General features: G+C 33.7%; 1 pseudogene; it reads left to right on the top strand.

Annotated features, from left to right (window-relative positions):
- Nucleotides 1–9,878: 9,878 nt before the first annotated feature.
- LOC148762126 (uncharacterized) lies at nt 9,879–13,511 on the top strand (annotated as a pseudogene).
- The last annotated feature ends 1,536 nt before the right edge of the window (nt 13,512–15,047 follow it).

Genomic DNA, 15,047 nt, shown 5'->3' with positions numbered 1-15,047 from the left:
AAGTGAACCAAGACAAAGTGAGATATTTTGGGACTCGAGGAAACAAGTGGAGAATTTTATAATAAAATAATTTTTATTAATAAAATAATATTAAAATATTAATGTTTTATCTGTCATTGAAATTAGTCATGAAAGAGGACTATATGGCTAATCTAAGTGGGGGAGAAGAAATAAGGAAGAATTTTGAGGAAAAACGATGTTAGTGGGGCCCGCTTACCTTCTTTAAATAAAGCAAGAGAGGGTAAGTATATATTTAAATATTATGGTGACACCTTGGTGAAGTGTGAATTTGATATTTTATTTATTCAAGTGTAAAAGAAGAAAAATAGAAAACAATTGGAATTAAAGAGATGATGGGAGGACTTATTGAAAAGAATAAGAAGTTGTGGGGTGAAATTGCAAATAATGAAAAGTAAAGGGGTGAAGTTGTAATTATGAACAAGTGGAAGGATCAAGTTGTAATTTATGAAATGTTTAAAGGACCAAATTATAAACGATGAAAGTTAAGAGGGGTCAAATGGTAAATAAGAAAAAGTTAGAGGATGTGTAATTTCACCATTTTAAATTAAAAGAATATTTGATGTACATATTGGTGTTTTGGAAAGCAAGATGAAATTCAAGTTAGATGCAAGTAAAATGAAATGCAAGTGAGATTGCTTAACTTAATGGAAATTGCATGTGAAGTTACTATTACATGCAAATGATTGCATGTAAAAAGGATAAAGCTTGGTGGGAGACATGTAGGACCCCCACCATGTGAAAGATAACAAAGAGAAAAAGAACAAAGAATATTTAGTTGAAAGAAAGCCATGCTTGAAATTTGATTGGATACACATGGTGGTAGAGAAAGGATTAAGAATAAAAGAAATAAATTAAAGAGTACATGAAATCCTATTAGTTTTGAATGAGGCTAAATAGGATTCAAGAGTGGAATAATTACATAAGATCTTGTTGGTTCATAGGGTGGCAAGGCTAAATTTGCATGAAATATTGTTAGGTGATAAAGTGGACAAATGGGGGAATGACAAGTGGAAATAAAAGGAGATTAAATGAAATGTGAATTGGGATGTAATGAAAGGAAATGTTGCCATCTCCTTGGGCAATCTGCCCATGAAAAAAATGGAAAGGAAATGGGAACTTTTACAAGGCCATTTCAAGCCTATTTCTTGTTATGTCCACCCATATAAAAAAGAAAGCAAACAAAGTGTGTTTGCCTTGAGAGATCTTCCCCATTAAGAAGAAAAATGAAGAGGAAATAGCCTTGTGAGGCTTCCACCTAAGAGGAGAGAAAGAGTTGAAAGAAAAGTGCTTGGCTACTCCATTTCTCTTAGTACCCATGAGCTTATTTCTTGCCATTTTCCTATCATTAAGCTTCATTGCTTCTAGAAATTCATCCCTTGTTCAGAGATATGAGTTATTTTTCATGGTGGTCAAGAAACATGAAAGAAAAAGCTTTGGATGAAGAGGAAAAGAATATGGATGATCCATGGGTTCAACCAAGTTATGGTAAGTGGAACTTTGATTTTGGTTATAGATTTCTTAAGGAAATGAATTGTGATTGTGTGAAAATGTTTTGTGATAGCAAAGATTTATGAGCTTTGAAAGAGAATTACTGCATGCATGTCACTAAACCAATGTTGAATGGTGGAAATTGAGGTATAAAGAAAAGGGCTTTGGAGGAAATATTGAAGTGCTTGAAAGTCCAAGCCATTCCAAAGGTAAGCATGCAATGTAAATTGATTGTGCTGCCTTGGGTACGGTTAGGAATAATATTTATAGTAGTTATGAGTTTGGATGTTGTGTGAATGTAATGTTTTGAAGAAAGTAAAGGATAGAAAATTATGCATGTAAAGACTTGAGAATTCTTTGGTAAAGTTGCTGCCTAAATATATATATATATATAAATATATGTGCAAAAGATTAATTGTGAAGGAATGGTAATTATAACATGAATTGAACTACTTAGTTAATGGTTAGTACTTGAATGAGAAGGAGGAATAAAGAATAGGCTATAAAAGCATAAAGCTAAGTGTGGGCAGCATGTGTGGGATAGAATAAATTGTAAAGTTGCTAAGTATTTTGGATTTAATTACAATCAGGAAATTGACAAGTAAAGGATTGTTGCCGTGTGTGTAAATTAAAAAAGATAACGATTAAACGGCAAGTGATATTGATCGATTAAGAACACAAAGAGCTTAAATTGGCTAAGTAATATCCCTCTAAGAAAGGTGAGTAGGGGGTGTCAATTTTAAAAGATTTTTACTATATCAAAGAATATATATAGTATTATCCAATGCCGTTGTGGAAAGCATGAGTTGCTGGAAAATGAAAAGTGATTTGAATACATGGTTTGCAATGATTTATACACTGCTTTTGTGGAAAGCATGAGCTGGTAGAAACGCTAGGCAATTATGGATGCAAATTGATTTGGAAGTTGTTTGTGTGTACTATATATATACATATATGCAAAGTGTTTTATAAACCGGGAAACAAGCCATTTTTGCAATGTTTTGCTTTAAAATCGTGCCTTCAATCTTTGTGAAGTGTGCATAGTTGATTGCACTTGACAAATGACTTATATTTGATTTCTTGTGAGCCAGTTTTAACCCAAACTTTATGCAAATGTTTACACCATGCATTTTAATGTGAAAAGTAAATTTTGAAAGGTTACCGAACCTTGTTTTCAAATGATTGAAGGAAAATTCTTGGAAACCTTGATTTGGCTTTGAAAATGGTTTTGACAAACTGAGAGCATCGAGAGTAAGCCAAATGTCACATCAAGATAGTGTGACCTTTTATGCACAAGTGAGCTCTAGCTAGAGAACCTTTGGGTCACTGATGGGCTGTTAGACGTGGTTAGGCCACAGTTTGTGATTATACATGGCAAGGCCACGGGTTGTAATACATGGCAAGGCCACGAGTTGATATACGTGGTTGGGACCACATGATTTCTTCGATGTCAGCCAACATTATCGAGACTGCCATGGCTGTGGGAATCCAATGGAGGGGGGCCTCTTAAATTGTTATTACGTGGAAGAGGGTCCACAAGTTGATTATCTATGATTACCTACTCGAGAGTCTCTAGAGTTTTAAGACTCGTGCTCTTTTGCATGGTGGAGAGATATTATTTTTTCGTAGGTTCCCTATTTAATTAAAAGCTTTTAGTGCTTTATATGTTGATCATGAGTTGATATGTGTGGATGTACACGATTATTTTTACATGCCACACATTTTGGGATCATGCGGGTTTTTATACGGCTATTTGTATTTTTGATGGAAATAAATGATTTCGAAGATTGAAATTTTATTTTACTACACTTTGATTTCGGCATTGAATGCCAACGAAAGTATTGCACTATGATTTTTACGGCATCACTTTTACAAGGCACAAATACCTTACTAGTTATTTAGTTTTATAAGGTTATCATTTTATACTCTAATTTTATCCTTCAAATTATCTGCTCTAAGCTTGTTTCCCATCTACGCCCTGCTCACGGAGCCGATAATCACTAAGTTTGTGAGACTCAACCCCCTTATCTTTCTTTTTACAGATAGTGATCGACGTTGCATCTATTCATCGGCACATATTGTACACCGCGAACAGGTAAAGGCATCTCATAGCACCTTATTTCGACTCGCTTCACTGCTAGAAGTCGAGTTGTTCATCGCATAATTTGTTTGCAAATAATGTTAATGCAAAAGTACATTTAGAGATTACAAACCTTGTTGTATTTTTACAATTATGATGAATAAAAGTTAAGTTGATTTATAACTACTTTTGTTCAAATCAAATTACAAAGAGTTATGAGATTCAAAGCAATTACACAAAATTGGTGGATTGAATATAACGTATTAACAAGAGTTCAAATAAGGCTTGTTCAAGACTTGCCGAGTTCTCCCGCAAGACTTAGACGTAGGTAACGATCAAGGAACGGATCATTACAAGCCACTTCCATTTCAACTGTGTAGCTTTAATTCAAAAAAATTTGACATCACTTCCTTCCTTGAATGTTGGTCCCCTTGCCCTTTATCATCGAGCCTTTTCTCTTTCTTTTGTTGTACCACCATCGAGCCTTTTCCATGTTGATCTAGACCAGTACCTTTGTTTCCATCATTTAGATTAGTAAGTCTAGTTTCCTGTTGGATTTCTTTGTTCTTCGAATAGACCTTTAACAATCCATGTTTTTTAATACCAATAATACTAACATTGACTTGAAACTTTCTTCCATCTGCTTCAATCACCACATAGTTAGGAATATCCAATATGCTTCAAACTTTGACTAAAATGTGTGCTTGGTCGGTTGAATCTATCCATGATGTAAGTACTTCTGCTGACACCTAAAACCTCCCTCCAACATTCACCTATGGCTTTAAAGGTATTAGAATGCCACAAGTAAAGGGGAATCTTCAATAATCTCACCTAAAGTCTTGTTCTTATCACAACCAACAATATCCTACAAGATCAAAGAGTCGATAAAGACCTCAAAGATTCAATAATCTCATCCGATCAAAGAGTTAATAATTTTCCAAAAGGGTAATCATCTCATCTCAATTACCAAAAGTAACAATCACACAGAGGCGTTCATAGGATCGAATTTAAACATGAATCCCATTTTGGGAAAGAGAATCTTGAATGGTAACGTAAGCTATAATTGAGTGGAGTTTGCCCACCGCACTACATCTCACCCAATTTTGATCATCATCTTTAATAATAGCTTTGATTATAGTCACTTTATCTCCCATTCATGTCCTTACTTCTTATTTTTCATTCCCCCTTGTAATTATCTCTGTTTGAGGCCACTATGTCCATTTCCTGATTCTTTCTATCTATAGGTATTGTATCTTTTTCCTTGGGCAATCCTTTCTCTAGTTGCTTAGTATTACTAACCACCACATCCCTAAAGCAACGTTTATCCTTGTTTCCATGTTCAATTCTAACTTGCAACTTTGGGTCTTTATGATCAGAGGTAATTTGCCTTTGGAAAGGGACTGCTCTCCTAACTATAATATGTTTACCATCAATCCACTAATGGTTTCTCCACCTTAGTGCATTCTCTATTTCTTTCTTCTCCCTGTAACGAATGAAACATTAGTTTGCTCCTCGATTCTTGTTTAAGATTGCTTTCTTTAGGATGTATACATCCATGACTCTGCCATATTCTTCAAAAGCCTCTCAGATTACTAACCATGTCAACCTCTTACTCAGATTATCAGTGAAAATCAAATAAAGGTTGTCAAGCCACCTTCGACTGCCTTTAGAGCCATTATCCCTTATCGCTTCTCTTATTCTCACCTTTTTTAACTTGACATCCATTAACTAGTAGTTAATTAAATAGAAGTCTGAAATCTATCCATTTTTATAGCAAACTAAAATTACATTCGGTGTATACTTAATTAATATACTCATGAACATTAAGTCAAGAAAAATAATCTATAAAAAGAACATACATTATCACAAATGTAAACTAAATACAATGGTTTCTCATCTCAAAGGTGTAAAGAAATCAACAATGATTAATGAAATGTATAAAGCATTATGTGAATACAACATAGAAAATCCAAATTACACACAAAAGCAATTGCAACAATATGTGTTAGAAAAGTTAAACTTGCAAGTGAGCTAAGCAACAATATTAAATACAACCAAGAGGTCATCAAAGTATTTATCAGCTAATGTCAATTTTCTCTTGTAATACAAGAACACTACAATAGAGCTTCTTAATGCACTAAGAAAAGTGAGAGATGAGGTCTAAGGTGTGAGATCTTGACCTTTATAGACTCGTAGATAGAAGTACACGCGATATCCCTAATCAGGGGTAATTTTGTCATTTCATTAGTAAGCCCATAAAAGTAAGATTTTAAACAATATTATAGCCTAAGTAGGCTTAAGGCATAAATGAATGATGAAAATATGGGTAAAATGATAAAGAAATAAAAATTGTGATGATTTTCACGGTAGGGGCAAAATGGTCATTTTTCACCTCGAGTTAGAATTTTTAAGTTTTCACGAACCCGAGCATTTCTAGACCATTATGAACCTTGTCCCAGTGTCAAAAGAGTAAAAAATTGCATAAAGGATTGGAAGAGAACAAGCTATTTATAGAGGAGCATTTTTGTAATTTCAAGTGGAATGGATAAGCTTGAGCTATAAATATCTTTTTCTTCCAGCAGCTTCTTCATTCTCTAGTAGCTTCTTCTCCTTCTTCTTCTTCCATCTCACATTGCTTCCATCCTCCATGGAAGCTTGATATGAAACTTTCATAACTTTCTTTCTCTAGCTCTAATTTTCATACCTTTGTGCCCTTTTGACTAGAACCCTTGTGCTTTTTCCCTTTCTCACTTTAAAATCTTGTTTCCATACTCTCTCTCACTAGTTAGGTGTTTTAGAGAGAGAAAAAAAAGCTTTACAATAGTTTGGAGAATTGTTGGAAAGAATTTCAAAGTTACAAAGCTATTAAGGTGAGTAGTAAATTAGAGTTGAAATTTTAGTGTTGAGAATGACTAGAGATTTGATTTGTGAATACTTTGTAGTTGAGATTGTTAATTCACTTTGGAGTGATAGGATAGTGAAAATGGATAGCCATTTAATGGCAAATGGAAGCTAGCTACGAAAAAGCTTTTAGAATTCATAAGTATGTGGCATGACTTAATGGTGATGCTAATGTGATAATAGGTTCCAATGAAGCCCCATCACCCCATTTGGACAATTAGAGAAGTTAGAGTCGACTAAAAGATTCAATAAATACCTGTGAGTGAACTTGCATTTCAAAATAGTTTTGGGAATGTAAATGACTTATTCAATCTTTCTTAAAAGCGGGTGCCTTAGGAATAAGCCTTTGATAAATTGTCTCTATGTGTGACATGTGGCTGTTATGGATTGTTGTATTACTACATTATGTTGATATATATATATATATGAATAATGTTGTGTAATGATATTGACCCGGCTATGTGCGAGTAGGAGTGTGCATAAGCCGATGTTGACCCAGCTATGTGATAGTGGGAGTACGCATAAGCCGATGCTGACCCGGCTATGTGCAAGTGGGAATGCACATAAGCCGATGCATCTGAGCTGATGATGATGGGAGGGTGTGCATGATGATTGATATATATATACATATATGGTACATGGTTGTAATGCAAAATGTGAGAATTTGACTAGTTGAATTTTGAGAATTTATATGTGTTTCATGTTGTTTTTGTTAACATAACAGGATGGATTTTTCTTGATGGGAATGGAATTTTTTTGTTGGTGCCCTATTTCTCGTTGCAACGAGAAACTTTTGGGTTTAGAAGGGTGGTGCTGGCTGAAATCTCGCTGTAGCGAGAATGTTACTGTAGCTTCTCGCTACAGTGAGAAACTTTCTATTTTGAGACCAAAAATTTCGCTGTAGCAAGATTCAGCTAAAAACTTTTTGTTTTGCTTCTCATTTGGTTCGGTTGCTACCCTATTTTCCATTTCTTTGGTACCATAGTTGAGCATGGACTTCCAACATTAACGAATAAATGAATTAAGTTTAAAATGAGGAGGTTTGGTGAGAAACCAAACAGCGAGAATGCCTTTCCGCTGCAGTGAGGACCTATCATTTATTTGACCTGATTTGCATGAATGCCATTAAAGTTTTCACTTTCCAAATACTTTGTTGAGCATGGACCTTTTTCATAAAATGATTTACTCATGTAGGGCTTACATGAGGGGCTTTAAAAAGAACTAAAACAAATTGCATTGTTTGAAAAATGAATGCATCATGATTTCGTTAAACATTCCTTATGGTATGCTTGTTCCCTTCTTGTTAACTTACTGGGTTTATACTCACCGTTTTCAACTTCATGTTTTCAGATCACGAGGCAGCTGGTAACTAGGTCGAAGTGTCTTCGTATATTTGACCCTTGGTAGGTGTCTCGGCATTCAGTAGCTGTACATTCATCCGAGTCTCTCCGCTGAAAGTCGAGTACTCTTTTGTTGTGTATAGACAAACCGATGTAAATTATTAAATTATGTTTAGACAATGTATGTACTCTTTGATTGGTATGCCACTATGAGATGGCAATGTTTAGTATTATTTTGATTCAAAGTTATAAAATGTGACTTAGCAACTTTTAATGAAATGATGAAAAGGTTATATTAATAGACTTGCTTGGGCTTAGTGGACTACGTCCATTGGGCTCATGTGCCGGTCATGGCCTGAAATTTGGGTCATGACATAAGGAGACATCAATTTCAAGAAGAAACAAGTAACCTTTGGGTCATATTTTTCAGAGGCCTTCTAATTGAGTCAAGTATATATATAATTTTGATGTATAAGGAGATTATTAATTTATATATCAAATGGGACCTATATGCTTTTTTCAAAATGTATTATCTCATAAATTTATTGAATTATTAATTTACCACGTCGATTCCAAGTCGAGACCGATCAAAAGTATTATTTAATTAAAATTATTAATTTATCAAGATTTTTCTATAGTACCTTTTGTTAGTTACCCTTATTCAGCTATGCTCCACATATCACCCACTCTCCACTAACCTTCTATTAACCACTTTGACATGCCTACTTTCTTTGTTTCAGTTACATTTTTTATGGGAAGATGACATATATATAAGAAAATTGGATATGGGTTCCTACGATAAGCATTTTCAAAATATACACCATCTAAGTGAGATTGTTAGAGTTTAGAAGTAACCTTATACAAAGAAGCTCATTCCTGTGACATCAAAGGCTGGAGGTTAGTATCCAATTTCACATTTTGATTTTTTTTTATGTTAATTTTGTTAACGTGTATATGTATAGGCATCTATAATGTCTTTTAGTTGGTATCACAGCTGTTTCAACCTCTGCCTTAATGTGTTTGAGTTTCTGTATTTGTATTCATAAAAGGTAAAACTTTTTGTTTTGTTAAAATTGTTTAGTCAAATTGTTAATAAAAGGATGTTGGAAAGCTAAAGGAAATTGAATTCTAAGCAAAACAGCTATTGAAACGTCGAAAATAAAGTCCTAGAGACTAAGATATGATCGAGTTTACGAAACAGGTTCAATTTCGAGTTGGGTAAACCCTTTGGAGGTAAAAGACGATGAATAAAAAATTGAATTACTTCTTTTCTTTGAACAAGTTTTGGGCATGAGCTTGCTTCTTTTCCTTTAATAAGTTTTAGGCATGGGCTTGCTTCTTTTCTTTTAATAAGTTTTGAGCATAAGCTTCTTCCATATATTGGTAAAAAACTGAACCATAAGTGTTTTAGCCAACTCTAACAAAGTCTAGTAGTCATTCTTTTGGGACATAGATATGTTTCTTAGCCCAAAACATAAAAGGCCAATAAAAAAATTCTGCCATTTTGAAACAAATTTTACTTCTTAGCAATTTTTGGTACTTGATTTTATGCATAAATTGATGAATGTATGTATATTTATTGTCTACTTGTTATACGTCTTACATGCATGTTACTTAATTATTTTATGCATAAAATTGGATGTCATGTGATCAATATAATTTTAATTAATTAAACATTAGCCACAACATCTGGATTATGCTAAATTATATATAAAGTATCCTTGGTTCACATGTAGAAAATGACATCAATTGTGATTAATCATATTCAAATATGATAAATTTTATCTCACAGGATTTTTTTATTATATTTGTATGATTAATTAAGATGAAATAACAAATTATTTTTCTTAATATACCCAGAGGAATTAGGAAAAGGTATATAATTTGATAGTTTCATCATGAAGTTTCTATATGACTCTTTTAAATAAAACTTGGCCCACAAGTAGTTTTCATTTGTTATTTGGTTCATATTTTTAAACATGATATACATGTTTTACATTGGTAAAATATGACATATATTCATTTGCCTCAATTTTTGTTGTCTAAGCATGTATATATATTTTTATTATGTAGTTATACAACCTGTGAATTTTTTAATCAAATGTGATATTCTTGATTTAAATGGTGATAACTATATAATATGGAAGGAAAGGATTCTTCTCCAATTAGGGTGGATGGACATTGATTATGCTATTCGAAAGGATGAACCACCTATAGCTATTAATACTAGCACTTAAGCTGAAATTGCTCATTATGAACGATAGGAGGGATCCAATTATCTCAGTATGATGTTCATAAAGATAAAAATTTTTGCTAGTATACATGGTTTGTAAAGCCCGACCTTATAAAATACTATTCATGACATACATGTGATGATAGTATGATTGCATGCTAGGAGAGTCCCGAAAAATTTACAAAAGTCGGTATTGTACCTAGAGGTACAACAAAGTTTATTTAATCCTCGAACTAGATCAAATAGGAATTTTAAGGTGAGATTAAGAGTTTCACAGTTCATGGATGACTTAAAATGGTAATTTGGAGTTTGAGGATCAATTTGGAGTCAAATCGGAATTTTCACTAACTAGGGGCAAAGTGGTCATTTGCCACCTGGGGACAAAATGAGAATTTTAGAAAAGATTTTTTTGACCCCATTTGACTTATTAGAGTATAATTTGACTTATTGAAGTATGATTTGAGGTTTAGAAGTGAATAATTTTAATTTCGGTATAATTTGGAGTATAAGGGTAAAATGGTAATTTTGCCACCTCAAGGGCAAAATTGTAATTTTCCACCACCAGGATATTTTTTCCAGCACATGGTCTTCCTTTGTCTTCATCTTTGACCCTTGACTAAACATGTGGTGGAGATAAAATGTTTAAATTTTTAAAATTTTAAAAACGGGCCAATGACATGATGCCATGTGTCATGCCTTTATTAATTTATTATTTTCCTTTTTAAAAGGCACAAAATCAGCCCATCTTCCACCCCATGGCCGGCCAAACCAGCAAGAAGAGAGAGAAAACAAAAACAAAACCCTAGAGAGAGAAAATCAAAGAAAAAGTGTGAATTTTCAAGGAAATTAAGTGAAAAAGGTGAGTTTTTTCTATTAAGCTTGAGTTTTCTTATTCCCAAGCATTTCTCTTTATTTTCCATGATTAAATTACATGTTTTCATGATGAATTCAATTCTGAAAAAATGGGTTAGGAGAGAGAAAGTTGTTAGATTTATTTGATTTTAATTTATGTTAGTGTTTTTAGTTAGTTTAGCATATTTAGAAACAAAACAATAAGAAAAGAATTTATTTTCTCCCCCAACCATTAATGGCTGAATTTACCATGTATTGAGTGAGGATGAGTTTGATTTTATTCTTGGAGAATTGGTTAAGGAATGATGAATTATGAGCCTAGAAAAATAATGAGAATTTTCGAAGCAAAAATACGAATTTTTACCCACTAGGGGTATTTTCGTAATTTGCTGTTGGGACTGATAATTTGCACCACACTGAGGGACATTAAGTTAATTTGGGTGCAATTGAGGTATAGAAACTGAAAAGAATTAAATTAGAGTTTAAACGGACCCGTTAGGAATTTAATCGGGTGATAAGACGAATTAGGCCAATACCGGGTTTAAATAGTTACCAGTGCATTTTTGCATTCCATATCATGCATTGGTAATCTAAATTAGTTTAATTTTGATTTAGTACTAACTTGGTAAAACTCTCGATTTTGTATTGTGTCAAGGTGGTGAGTCCTCCGATAAAGGCAAGGAAATTGCATCCGAGGACCAGTAGACAGAGTGCTTCGAAAGTCTGCATTCTAGACATAGTGAGTAAACTTACTGTCATTTTAATTATCTAGGGTGGTTTTTAAATGCTTTCATGAATTCTATGGAAAAAAGGAATTTAAAAAGATAAATTTTCATGTTTTATGAATAAATGAGTTTCAATGAAATTAAATTATAAATTGTTTTGAAATTAATAGTGATTTTGAAAAATAGAGTACACGGAGACTGTTAATTGTGGCAATTTGATTGTTTAAATTAACTGGCTTATGATAAATCGAGCATGATTGGCTAGTTGGCAATTGTATTGAAATGCGAATTGTTTGGTTACCTTGAAAAACTACGAATTACAAAATTGCCTTATCATGTTATTGAGTTTTATTATATGGTGGATTATATATTAATTAATCACTGCAGTAGGGGGTTTCTGTGGACCAGCCTTTTAGAGGGGCACGGTAAACCCCATTGTATTCTTACCTCAAATGGAGAGGCGCGTAGGGTATCTCCTGGGGTAAAGTTTAGGGTTCACTTCACGCTAAACCACCACGTGAGGGGGAACTCAGCCAACGCCAAGGAATGGCTATGTTTTCAAAACAAAAACATGATTTATGTGAAATGTGAATTTTAATAGCCTTGGCGGTCTCGGTAGGATGCCTCGGCCAAGGTGTCCTCGAGAATGGATTTATGGCACAAGCCTAGATTTTTATGAGATTCATAAGCCTCTTTACGTGTTTTGAACAAAATGTGTTCTAATGCTATAACCCAGTTTATGATGATTTACTTTATTGTCTCCATGTACTCAACTCTAGATGTTTATGATGATGTTTGTTTACTCATTGGGATTTTATAATCTCACCACCCTCCTTTCCACCCATTTCAGGTTCAGTATAGACTGTAGATAGCTGATCTCATCGAGGACTACAGTGGGATCTGCATTTTCCAAACCGTAGGTTCACAGTCCTCTTTACTTTTGTTTATTCGGGGGCACTCTTGTTATTGTAAATTAAATTAAATATTTTGGCTTACTGTATTTAAGTATGTATAAATTTATTTAACTTTTACGTTATAAAAATTATTCACGTATAACTCTATAAATATTGTTTTATAAGAAAATAGAATATTTTACTTAATATTTCTTTTATTTTCTTATTATATTCAAATAACCATAATTTCGTTTTAAATGAAGATTTTAGACTTTTAAACTCATTTTGAATATGAATTGTGTGTTTTGTACTTGTATATTACGTTTTAGCCAGTTTTAAAATTTTTGAGAAAAATGACCAAAATACCCTTGTGAGATGAAAAATTAATATTTTATTTGTTTAAAGTTGGAAACAGCTTAAAATATTTTAGAGCACGATATTTGACAATGGTTGCTCACAAGGGAACAGAGAAACTGATAGTAAAGCCTTGCGGGGTTTTGGGTTGACATTCCGGGCAATAAGTGTCTATCGGGACACCGCGGCGGTTGTCACGGGCTCGAGGGGAGTACCGGGTCGTGACATGGTTCAATAGGAAAGCTTGACAATGTCAAGGAATTGCTGAAGGCTATTCATGAACAATTTGAGTCTTCAGATAAGGCCCTAGCCAGCACTCTAATGACAAAGTTGTCATCCATAAAGCTCACTAGTATTAGAGGTGTGCGTGAGCACATCATGCAGACGAGGGACATTGCGACTCATCCCAAATCTCTTAAGATTGAGATATCTTAATCTTTCCTTATGAAGTTCATTATAAATTCTCTTTCGCATCAATGTGGAGCTTTTAAAATCTCTTACAACACAAATAAGGATAAATGGTCAATTAATGAACTTCTAACCATGCGTGTTCAAGAGGAAAGCAAGCTAATTGTGGAATTGGACGCAAATGCACATATGGCAACACAAGGAAAGAACAAATGACAAGCCAAACAAAAGGGAAAAGGTAAAATACTTATCCAAACTAATGTAAATAAGGAATCCAAATGTTTCTTTTGTAAAAAGAAAATGCACATAAAGAAGAATTGCGTCAAATTTAAGGCTTGGCTTGAGAAGAAGATAATCCAACCTCACTTGTTTCTTATGAATCTAATCTGGTTGATGTTTGTCATAACACTTGGTAGATTGATTCTAGTTCTACAATCCATATTTTGAATACCTTGTAGGGCTTTCTAAACCAAAAGAAGTTAGTGGGCAATGAGTAGTGCATCTATTCCAGAAACAAGATGCGTTCACATATGGAAGCAATTGGAACATGCAAAAATTGATTTTAGATTCTAGTTTTGTTATAAATTTGGAAAGAACATTTAATATTCCAAGTTTCTCTAGAAATTTGATTTTAATTTTAAAACTTGTACCATTAAGTTATTCCTTTAACTTTTCAGATACATCTTTTAATTTATTTTATAAATCTAAGCTCGCTGGGAATGGTAAAATGTCATAGCTCAAATCTCTGGCCATGACCGGTGCATGAGACCAATGGGCATAGCCCACTAAGCCCAAGCAAGCTTTTTTATGCAATCTTGATCATCATTCCCAACCATCAATTCTAAATCCACATATTGAAATTCTCTACTAAAAATATTTCAGTAACATTTTATAGTAACCCAATACTTGCAATTTTATTATGTCAAAATAATGTCACCCGTTTGCCAACTCCTAGTGGCATCAGTAATCAAATATACATATTTGACTTATAACATGTATACTAGCGGATTACATTACATATACGTGTTCACAGGTAACAGACCCTTGACCGTCAGCGGAGTGACCGTGGGTGAAGGTACATCTACTGGGATGCCATAGTACCTACCAAGAATAAGAGCATACGTGAAAAACTCAATCTAGGTCCCAACTGCCTCTAAATCTGAAAACATGAAGTTTAAAAATATGAGTATAAAACTCAGTGAGTGAACATAAGAAGGGAACAAGCAATCGATAAGAAGAACTTGGAAATCATGATGCACTTGTTTCAAAAACAATGCAATTGATTTAATTTCTTACGAAAAACCCCTCATTTCAAACTTTGATTAATAACCTCATAGTGTTGTAAAAACCCATGATCAATCCATGAAGTCAAATGGGTGAACAATATGTCAAAATCAAGCAAGGTAGCAAGCATGACAACAAGTTTCTTGCTACAGCGAGAAACAGTCTCAGTTTGCATATGTTTCGATTTTTCCAGGATATCTCCCACTACAGAAGTCCAATTGACCTGATTTTTAGACCATTAGAAATCTAAGAGCTGGGATACAACTTTTATGTTTACCATTTTTCCCAGTTCTAACTGTAAGGTGGTTAAAATCATTGTCAAAATGGAAGTACTGCACCTGAATTTTGGGTATACCCGAGAATTTCTCGCTGCAGAGAGATCCATTTTTGCTGCAGTAAAATTCCTCGCTGCAACAAGAATTCTTTTTCGCTGCAGCGAGAAACAAGGCTGGTTTGTGCCTCCACCGC

This window comes from Theobroma cacao, chromosome 6 (assembly GCF_053813885.1).
Source record: "Theobroma cacao isolate CCN51 chromosome 6, ASM5381388v1, whole genome shotgun sequence".
In the NCBI taxonomy this organism is placed as follows: Eukaryota; Viridiplantae; Streptophyta; class Magnoliopsida; order Malvales; family Malvaceae; genus Theobroma; species Theobroma cacao.
Note: the sequence above shows the minus strand (reverse complement) of the source record. Positions and strands in the feature narration are given on the sequence as shown.